Source organism: Corvus cornix, chromosome 3 (genome assembly GCF_000738735.6).
Source record: "Corvus cornix cornix isolate S_Up_H32 chromosome 3, ASM73873v5, whole genome shotgun sequence".
Classification (NCBI taxonomy): Eukaryota; Metazoa; Chordata; class Aves; order Passeriformes; family Corvidae; genus Corvus; species Corvus cornix.
The window spans coordinates 28,516,652-28,527,937 of NC_047056.1; the positions used below are offsets into that span (position 1 = coordinate 28,516,652).

The 11,286-nt window shown below is 40.3% G+C and overlaps 1 long non-coding RNA gene across 1 annotated transcript in view; it reads left to right on the plus strand.

Annotated features, from left to right (window-relative positions):
* Nucleotides 1–10,067, plus strand: part of LOC109143775 — a 41,932-nt gene extending 31,865 nt beyond the window's left edge. Inside the window, exon 3 of the long non-coding RNA XR_002044133.1 lies at nucleotides 9,579–10,067. This is a non-coding gene — a long non-coding RNA (uncharacterized LOC109143775). The remainder of the gene's footprint in view (nucleotides 1–9,578) is intronic.
* Nucleotides 10,068–11,286: the final 1,219 nt, after the last annotated feature.

Consider the following 11,286-nt stretch of genomic DNA (forward strand, 5'->3'; position numbering starts at 1 on the left):
AACTGGGTAAACCAGAAACCGTCTGAACTGCTGCAATGAAAACTCAAAGCCCCTTGTCAAGCATGAGGGCACGACCAGAAATGGACATAATCACATTCATTTAAGTAAAACTCTGTGGTCTGTTTTATTTGACAAATTATTATAATTGTCCCATTTGGAGGTAGAAGCTTTGAAATAGTTTCTTAGCTATTTTCATAATTCACCTGTCATTAGGAACCTCATGAAGACAGTATTACCACTACATTTGTTGATAAAAGCCACACACATACATTTGTCTCTGTGCAATCACACCCGTGGCTGGAGATTATTAACAGGGTCATAAAAGCAGGCATTCAAAACAGGATCAGTGCCCAAATTAACACTGCCCAGGCAACTTGTGCTTTGTGCACCTCTGCTCTGATAGTTTCTAATTACATTATCTCATATGTTTTATGCCTCCTTTCAGGGCTCAGGATACACAGCGTTAATGAGCAGCTGCTCAATATTTTGTTTTACCATCACTGATGAAGACACATCCCCTTTCCTTATTACTGGTAACTAATCAAACCCTGCTCTGAGGATGACATGAATCACTTCCACTTGTTTTTTTCTGTGGTGCTGGCTACTGATGTATCTTATCACTTCCCCCTCGAAATTGTCTTCAGAAGACGTGGTGAATTGAACCAGGGTGCTGTTTTCCACTCACTGGAGGGAATAAGAAAGTCGAAAGAGGCTGTGAGTTTCAGAGGCCTGTATGCGATTCTGAGAACACCCTGTAGTGTGAGCCAAGCTCTGCTCACAGAGCACCACCGCTGTTGCCTGCAGCTGCTTTCTGTGTGCTTCTGCCAACCACACCCCGAGATGACGTATCTGAAGAAACACATGAATAATGACTTAGTTGCTTTTGCAATTTTCAGTCTCTTTTGTGTTTACAATCACTGTCTTCATTCTCTGCAAATCCTTCAACTTGAAAAAAAAAAAAAGAGAAGACTCTAGGATTAAAAAACCCCAAGAATAGAGGAGCATAAGAGATCTTGTAAAAATCCTCAGGGAGTTGAAAATAATCAAATTAAATTAGCCTGCCAGGGACTATATTATAATTGCACAAAAATGTTGCATAGGCATCTTCAATTCCAAAATGTATGTATTTTGCTTGCTTTTGCTGAATTTGAAGCCACAAGAAGTTTCTTTGCAAGTGGGTGTGCATGTGTGCCTGAATGTATGTGTGCAGTGTCCTAAATTAAAAAAAAAAGTTGCTCAAAACAAGTTTTCCATCATGTAGCTACAGATGACTGTGTATGAGCTATGATAAGGTTTGGAACATTTCAGTTGCACAGCTGTAGGCCTCTGCCCCTGAGTTAAAGGAGTGTCTGACAGTAGCAGGAGGTTGTCATCATTAGTAATCTTCCGTAACAAACAAATTTGTGATTTTCTGTAGAGGGAGAAGAGACACCCACTCTGCTAACACCTATTCACAGATCCTTCCCTTCAGCAGAAGATGGGTAACAGTTGGGATCATGGGCATCTAGGTTCTAAGGGCTGGGTGTTCTGCTGGGTGCAAACTCTTTTGCCAGTGAAGGACTGAATTTGTTAGATCCGCTTCATCTACCTTGGAAGGAGAAAGGAAAGAAGAACAACAACAAAAAAAAATTATAGGAAAGACAGAAAATACAGAAGAGTTCAACAGGAATTTTCTAAGTGCAGCTGAATGTGGCAAGGGGTCTGTCATTTCATCTTCCTTATTCTCTGAGTGGCAGTTGCTTAATATTTGTCAAAAACATACTATGTTGGTTTTATATAAAGAAGAGGCTCATTAAACTGCACTAATGACCAGAAATCCCAGGGTAGATTGATATATTTTTGAAGTTTACACAGGAAAACATACAGTGACCCCTAAGTAAAATTGTACCTGAAGCTGATGTATTATATGTGGAATTGATTTAGAAAGTTTTTGTTTAACTTATTTCAGAGAATACCTGACAGTCAACTGGTGAATCCACTGAAGAGTATATTATAATGCAAGGAGAGTCTGAAAACTTGTGGTTCCCATTCTGCTTTTCAGTCCTTGCTAGAGAATGGGGGCAGAGTCCTGCATCTTGATGAAAACATTCAGGCATCTTCAGCAATTAAGTGTTTGTGAGTGAGCTTTTCAAACACACTTATCTGTTCATCAGCTAAAACAGAAGTTGCCAGACTCTGTCTAGCCTGTGTTATGATCAGTGTGCTAAATGGTTTCCATGAGTGTTAGAAATTTCCAAAGGAAGAGTAGAAGTCTCCCAGGGGACGGTTTTGGAATCACTCTATTTTCTTTCACCTGTCCTCTTTGCATGTCTCAGTTATTATTTGCTATTATTATCAGAGGCTGGAAGCTACTCTAAGTTCTGCACAGTAATAACAGCAATTGGAGCTGAAATTCTAGTTATGGAGATGGAGACATGGAAGGAAGAACAAAAAACTGAAGGAGGAAAAGGGCACAAGCAGTGGGACTTTCTGGTCACATTGTCTTTCAGAGGACCATCCTGCTGGCTCCTGTAGGAACACTGACTTCCACGAGGTATCTCTGAAGGAGCACAGTTGTCCTTGAAGAGAGCTGCTGCTTAGAGAACATATGGAGGTGAGGAAAAAAGAACAAGGGGCAGGTGCAAGAAGTGTACATGACTAAATCTTGAATAAGTATGAAAGGTAAGGATGGAGATAGTACATGGCAGGAGCCTTGAGTAGAATTGCAATCAAGGGCTCTTTATCTGACTTCTTTATGAAAAACTGTATTGTCTATGGGAACAAATACAGCGTGGTTTGATGCCAAGAGGTTTGCTGCATGGTATCAAATAAATCATCTTCCTCTTGTATGATGGTCTCTCAGGTATTTTTTTGCCTGAAGTCACCTAAGTTCTTCTTGTGAACGCCTGACTTCATTGAAACATACCCGGCTTTGTCTTTCTGTTTACTCCATCTTCACTTTGTCTCAGCTGATTCAGACGTAAATTACTTCTTATTCTATGAATCTCACTATGTATCTTTTGTTTCTTGGAAACATGTCCACCATGGAAACCAAAGCTGCAGTGAGATTTTTTTCCAAGGGAGCCACCATAAGCCCTTTGGAATCATGTAGTGTTTTGCACAGTGACTTTGTGTCCTATAAAATGTCACCTCTCTTGGCTGCCCTATGGGCAGCCTGAACAAGCAGGAGGAAGAGGAACTCTGTGCTGTCACTAATGGATAGGATCACAAAACAGAAGACCTTGAACCTCAATAGAATTGTCAGGTTTGCTCATTTCCAGCTAGAGTGTTTTGAAGTTTGGTTGGAAAGAGCATCCAGAGCCTCCTTTGGGATTTATGACAAACCTGACCACCACAGCTGGCTGCTGAGCTTACCCTGGCTTCAAGAAAGTGGCGAGGCAAGCTGTGGCTTGCCACATGTCTAGCTGAGGTTCTCTGAGTGCCACTGTACTGCTATAATATATGAATTTTTGTGATGACTGCCAATTTTTGAACCTCTAGCATAAATGAAGTTTCATTTCTTTGTGCTGCATTGAATTTGTGAACCCACTTGAACAAGCGGGTCTTGCAGAAGCTGTGTGTTATATCCTAGATCTGACAAAGCTGGTGAACTGTGGACAAAGAACATTTTGCTTTATGAATCACAGTGAGCTGTTCGGGACGCATTTAAAGTAAAGGAGGAAAAGACTGTATTTTCGTACACATATTTAAGTCAACTGCCATTTCTTTAAAGTACTACTACTTGAAAAAATTCTCAAGGAGCCCTTACGTGTAGATAAATTTCACCTTTTGGTGATAAAACAGACCAAGGCCAAGAAATCAGAGAAAAGGGAGGATTCTATGGATGTACTTTGGGGAATACTTCCCAAGAGTTTCCTCCATGTATACATAATCCACAAAGATGATGAGTCCTGGGGAGGCGAATTCACTTTCTGTGATTTTAATGCTAATCACTGAATATGCACATGAAAATGCAGGTGCGCATTTGAAGATGCATTGGTCTAATTTTTTTTTCTTTTGGTTTGAATTGAGGTTTTTCCCCTTTTGCTGTTAACTGTTTCTCTCCAGCCTAGCTCTGAAATACACATTTTGAAAGGCTTTGTACGGGATGCGTATCTCAGATTGAGCTGAACTCGTTAATCTTCTATAGTATTGAACTGAAAGGATTAATGGAAACACCTCTTCTGGATTTGTAGTTATTTTGACCCTTCATTTTTGTTTCTAATTTCTAGCTTAAATTAATAAACCCCTTAGAACTCACCACCTGGTTTCTAATTAATTAATGATAGTTGTCCAGTGTATTGAGTCTGGCTGGGACAGAGTTGATTTTCCCCATGGCAGCCCTCATAGTACTATGTTATGTGTTGGTACCTAGCAAGGTGTTTTCTACAAAAGCAGTGTTTTGGCTGCTGCTGAGCAGTGCTTGCACAGGATCAAGACTCTCTCTCCTGCATTCCCCCACCTCACCAGTAAGCAGGGGATGGGCAAGATCCTGGGAGGGCACGCAGCCAGAACAGCTATCCAAACTGACCAGAGGAATATTCCATACTGTATTGATATCTGCTTACTAATAAAGGCTAAGAGAAAGGAGTAGAGAGGGGGATTTTTTTTTTTCTATAATTTTTATCTTTCAGAGAAACTGGGAGGTGGCTATACATTGCCTGATGATGGGATGGAGAGAATAAATCTTTTATTTGCCTTTGCTTCTGTGTGTGACCCTCGCCTTTGCTGTATTAAACTGCTTTTATCTTGGCCCATAGGAGTTTTTTCATCTTATTTTCTCCCCCTTGATCTGCAGAGAAAAGGGACTGGTGGAGGGGCTTGGTGGGCACCTGGTGTCCAGCCAAGGTTAACCATCACATCTGGGAACTGTATTGCTCCCTGGAGCTCACTGGTGACCTTATTTAAAGTCTTGTGATCAGCAAGGTGCCTCTCCAAGCTGCAGCTCCAGAGCTCCTGTAGACAAGCCATCACATGAGAGTCTTTATTCTCCGCAAAGATAAAATAAAATGAAAATTGAGGTTTGAAATTCTCAGGTGGCAGCAGTAATCTGGAAAGTCTGATATAGCCGTGTGCTAATTCTCACAGTTCAGAAGGGAGACAAAAGAAGACCATCATCAATTCATAAGTTAATTCAATTCATCAATTCAAGTAATCAATTAATTGTTTCTACAATTGTGATTCTTGGGTATTTGATTTACAATTTGTTGTGCTCCTGAAACTGGCACCCTCAAGATTTATTCAGCCTTTGGTCATGGTGCTCTTCCAAGCTAGGCTGCTAAATTCCTCTGCAAAAGCACATTAGGCAAAGCAAAAAGGAATAGGAGATACCAGTCCAAGTCTTAACCACAAGGTCTCAATTTCACTTTTTAACCCAGGAGCTCCATGAAAGTTGTTTTTGCATTGCAAACGTAGCAACTTCTACCTTCTTACAGGATGAGGAAAAAACCTCAAAAACCCCAACAGAACCAACAAAAAACAAGCCACGCTCACATAACCCAAGAAGAACACCTCAGATACAAATTAGCTCATCTCCAAACCAAACTCAGGCATGATAATTTGATTTGTGCCAGCCGAGACACCTATTCTTGGCCCTCACTACACTCAGTCTTTTTTCTACTTTGCAATGACCAAAGAAATTCTATTACAAGCAGTGGTTATTAAACCTGATATTTCATGAAAGCTGGCTTTTCACCTAGTAATAGCACCTATATATTTTCAAAAGTGGCACACTTCAAGGTTAAACTCTGGCTATGATTTTGCAAAAGGTTGTATTAAGGTAGCAGCTTTTTGTGCAAACATTTGCAGTTAATTGCAGAAAACCCGAGTGTGGCATCAGGGCTGAAGAAACAGGTACAAGTGATTTACACTTCAAAGATTTCCCAATAAACATCAATCCAAGCATTTTACACTTGATTCCACTATAGCTTATATAGGTGTAAACCAGGAGTAATTTTATTGAGGGCATGAACCATGCAAGGCTAAAATGGCGCAAAGCAAGCTCCATAAAGATGTCATTGTTTTAGCTGAAGCCTTGCTGGCACTCTTTATGACTGGGAATAAACCATTTCACTTAGTGGCAAACACTGGAACCTGTGCCAGTGTGTTTGTATTTATTTGATGATGTCCATTCACACAACAGTGGCTTGTGGAGAAATTATGACCAACTGTACATGTGACTGGGAGAAAGATTTTTGAAATAGGTGTGATAATAACAACTATTTCTAGTAGAGGAGGACTTGGGAGAGAAGTGACGTCAAGTGATCACTTAGTATTCTTGGTATTAAATTAAGCAAAAATACTTGTCAGCTGAAGTGAAAACAAAATTGAATGGAAAATGTAAAATAAAATGTAAAACATTATTTTAAAATGAAAACAACTCCAGGCAATGGTTGTTCAAGTTTTAGGCATATCATGTCAAGATCCACAAGCAGCAAAGCATTAACTTGAATATGTAAATTTTAATTTACTAACTGTTGCAGTGATTTCAATACCAGGTGCATGAAAGTGGTGTAAGGGAAAGGGGAAGCAGACCCACACTTAATTGAAGGGGGTACTCCAGCTATTCAAGCAGTTCAGAGATCCCAGCACGGGGCACCTCTGCCTTTCCTTCTTCCAAGGACTTTGAAAGGATTACCAGAATGCAATTCATCTGCAGGCTGAGGGAATTTATTGTCTGAAAAGCTGCCTTTCACTGACTTGTGTGTATAGCATGTTTGTGGAGTAAGTGGGGAGTTCTCTGCAGTGTCATTGATATTTCAGAGTAGAATGTTATTATCTGACCTTGTCATTCGAGATTCTTGGAAGACATCTGAGTGTGAGGTTTTCTTCTTAAGATTAGAAGTACAGTCCTGAACAGTGTCTGCATGAGTTAGTCTTTCATCACTGGACTGGTAAACACTGCTATTTTTGTTTGTACATGCAATAATTGAGTGAGTCTGAAATTTCTTTTAGGACATTTCTTGAGGTAACATTTGCAGGTGCCTCTGAAAAAGATGTTGTGTGGGGAGAGATTTCAAATGGACTTTAAAACTCAATATAATTAAAAATTTAATTCAAGCACAGATATGTGCTATTTACATCTAAATACTATCTGTGATATTTACTAGATTGCAACTCTGTTTGAACAAAGGAGACAAAGAAATTCTGATTTTTCTTTCCTTAATAATACCAGTGCAAAAAAAATAGGAGTCTGGATGGCAGGGATAAATCCAGTTCTATTGTATATTTTGACCAATTTAATCTGATGGATAGTTCAGTAGATCAGACTTCTAGTAACAATAGGCTATTAGTGCTGTGTAAGTTCAAAATATCTTGGGAGGATGAGGGCCCAGTGTTTTATTCTGAATTACAGAAAAAATGGCACTCAGTCATTTTGTCTGAGTGCTTCGAGCCAACACTGTCTTGTGTGTCAGTGAAATACCTTTTCTTCTCTTTCAGGTACAATACAACCTCACTGTTCACAATTCAGGGCAAGGGGGGGTTCAATTGAGAGGACAGTCACGGTTCTGGAAACATCATAATGATATTGCTGCTTCTTTTACCCTGCAAATTGCCTGTGACATTTCACTTGAAAACTAAGGTTTAATAAAAAAGGGAGTCCCTAGCTACAACAGTAGTGGCATACACAGGACAAGCCTTGAGAAAAAAGGGTTTTTAAAGTTAACCTTGGGAACAAGAGAGTTGTAGGCACGAAGATGCTCTCAAAGGAGCAAGGGGAAGAGGGGGAACCTCTGCTACATGTGCACTGCTGTCAGAGTGACAGTCCCACTAGTGCTATGAACTGAAGGAGGCACAGGGTGAGTTCACAAATAAAAGCTATCCTAGGCTGGTTGTAGGATTCAGGAGTGGTTGCAAAGTTTGATGATCTTCTCAGGTATTACCACGGCCCTAGGCCCTAGGGTATATCACTGTGTCCCGCAGCTGTAGAGGAAGAGGAGAGAAGATCCAGCAGGCAGGAATTGTGCAGCAAGATTGATTTATTTAATTATTTTTCAAACTCTTTTATAGACTTTTTTCTTCATAGTCTAACTGGACAAGGGATCAGCCACCCCTTGGGGTGATTGGCCAAAATCCTAAAACATTCATTGTCAAAATATTTTTCTACTGTACTATAAACAAGACTTTTCAAGGCTGCAGGTGTTTGGTTGTTTACATAACTCTGCTACCTCTTCTGTGAGAGACTCGTGGGCTTAGAAAATAGCAAGAAAATCCTTGCTAGCAGCATTTTTGTATCCACACTCAGGGAGGAAAAAACTGCTGTGGCACTGGTGCTGCCATCTCATAAGTGCGATAGCAAAATGAAGCTGTGACTAGGTGAGTGCAAAATTTCATTTTTTATTAATATTGTACATAACTCAGGATATTTTTAAGCTGCAAGCAGATTAATAAATTTGTCTTCTTACTTAAATTTCCCTCTATAGTTTCAAACACAAATGTTGTCCGAAGTTCTTCCTCTTAAAATGTGCCAGTGAATAGAGGTGTTCTTGTAAAGACACTGAGGAAGCCGCATTTTAATGCAAATATAGGATTCTTACATATACACATAGAAAAATTGTCAGTTAACAAGAGCTGGTGCAATATGATTTGCCTTCCCAGAGACTCTGATCTCCAGCCATTAAATTGCCTCCAAAGGCCTCAGGCTAACAGGTTTTCTTTTCAAGCCCCAAATTCACGTCTTTCCAGGTTCCTGCAAGGTCCTGCTCCCTCCTCAGAGATACTCTCACTGGTGAATGACTCTTCTCTGTTACTGCTAAGTAGAATATAAACAAAATAGAGACTCATTCTGCCAGCCAGGGCACTCAGAGGATTCTTACTGATACGCTGGCCAGGTCAGTTACTTCAACCTGTGGGGCTGCTTGTGTGGAAACAACATGATAACACACATTAAGAGATGTCTTTAGGACATGAGGCTCACTTCTCTGTGAAGCAAGTGGCACTATTCCTGCTTTGTTAACTAAAAGAATGTATGCTAGTGCACATGGAGGTTTGTTGCTGTTGCTCTGCTTGTAGTGCAAAGTCAGATTCGGGGTAACCACAATGTTTTCTGAGCCAGCAGTGCAAAACATGCCTGTCCCTTTTATTACAGGGTAGGGATTATAACAGGTGGTGTTGAGGGCACTTTTAAAACATGAGCAAATGCAGGACTGTAGCAAACATATGCCCTGTTACTACTCCTCAGAAGGTCTTGAGAAAATCATCTAATCTACATCTGCTCCTCCCCTCTGTACATACAGATACAGAACCAGTTCTGTCCCTAAAGAGGAAGCCATGTGGGCTAATTAATGAGTATTTGTAAAATACTTTGTGGAGGAAACCTGCTACATTGTATAATTACCTGATACCAGCCAGATCCCAGGGGAGCTCTCCAGATGGCTGATGCTCCATCCTTCACCCCTGCTGCTGAGGCCAGTGCTCTTCCTGTGCTCTTCCAGAGAAGCAGATGAGGGGGCCTCTGGGGCATCTGCATGGTGCTTTCGGTGATGTGACATTTTACTTCTTTAAATGAAAGAATAATTTTGTTATCTCTGCAAAACTCAATATTTGAAGTCTGTCTGTTTCCCTTTGATCTTCACTACCTTGATTCTTTTTGTTTGCAGTGGGACCATGGTGCTGAAAGGAGCACAGAAGAGGAGGCAGGAGAGTTGGAAGGAAAGCTGAACCCTGCTTTTCCCATTATGTATATTTTATGGACAGGTGGTCTCCTTAGTGGCCTTGTTGCAAAAAGCGAGAAGGATTTTGTCTTTCTAACCTTATCAGCACTTATTGCTTTAGGTTTTTTTTTGTTTGATTGTGTTTTGGGTGGTTGTTTTTGTGTTGTTGGATTTTTTATTTGTTTGTTCATTTGTTTTGAATAAAAATCTGTTGATGCAGAATGTATCATGTAGAATAAAACAGTAAGTTGCTCTGAGCACATGGGGCCTGGTTCAGGTTCCTTGCTGGCTTCCATGTTATTTCTTCATGCATGCCAAGACCTCTCACCACAGTTGACTTTGCTACAGCAATACTATTTTCTGTTCGCCTTAACTTTAAAAGCTGTCTCTTAGTGAACTGTCTATGTTGCTGAGAAGGAAAGGAACCAGGCTGCATAAAATTTGAGAGCATGCATTCTGTGATCAATGTGTTTTGTAAGAATGACATTAATATAACCCAGGGATAAAAGATGGCAAAGTTTTCTGAGAAGAGCTAATGGGATGATTAGAGATGAGCTCCTCTGGGAGCTTAAACTGTTACATTTTTAAAAAGAAGTTTAAGTTTGGCTTTAGTAGTCTGATCATGGAATTAATTTAATTTACAGACTCTGCAGTACAAATGTCCCCACAGGTGTCTGTCTCTGAACACAGCTAAACCACACTGAAGACAGGCCTATTTCTCATCCTGACCATAAAGGTGACTGAAGCAGATGAAGATCTGTGGTCTGATCCATCTTCAATCAGGTTTAAAGTCAACAAGACAAAAAGAGTCAAGGACTGGGAATTAAAACTGGTCTGGTTTATACTGGAAATATAAAGTAGGTTTATTACAATGAATGTTGTAAAAGGTGTATGATAAGCTCTGCCTCATTGTAGATTGGAAAATCTAGCCAGGCATTTTAACTTTCAGTGGGAACTCTATGCAAAGAACAGTGAATCTGAAGAAGTCCTCTGGCTGAAGGTAAATCAGAGGCCAGCTTAGATTACTTTTGGGTGAAGCTTTCAGTCCAAATACATCCTTGTTCTGCCAGTTCCTATGGAAAGACCCCAAACCTCAAAGTGAACCTCAGCAATCACCCAAATTCACATGGCCAAAACTATGTGGATCAGCAAACAGCAAATAGTACTAATAAATGATGCAGGAGTCTGAACATGTTTGCAGAGAAAAGTGGAGGAGGCTGGGGAACTATTTCCTTCAGTATTTTGGGATCTGACATAAATTAAATTCCCATGAATGCTGGAAAGATAGCAACTTCAGGCTTAATAGAATGCACTGTTTTTATTGCCTCTGTGCTTTCCTTCAGCATGGCATCACGTCTACATATGTGCAGGGTGAAACCCAGAGTCTGATCTGGGAAAATGGGCAATAATAATAAGTTAAAATCATCAGAAGTACAAGAAAACCTGCTCACAGATCACAGCCCTGAAAAACAGCAAGAGCAAAGATCAAACCTGAAAAAAGTGTAACTCTGAGTGTAAAACAAGAGAAAAAAGCAGGGTCCAGACAGCAGAAATCACCAGAGAATGGCAGGGCAGCAGTGGTACTCCCCTTCTCTCTTCCACCAAGCATGACCTTGTCTCCTCTTTCAAGGTGAGAATTTTCACCTTGCCTCTG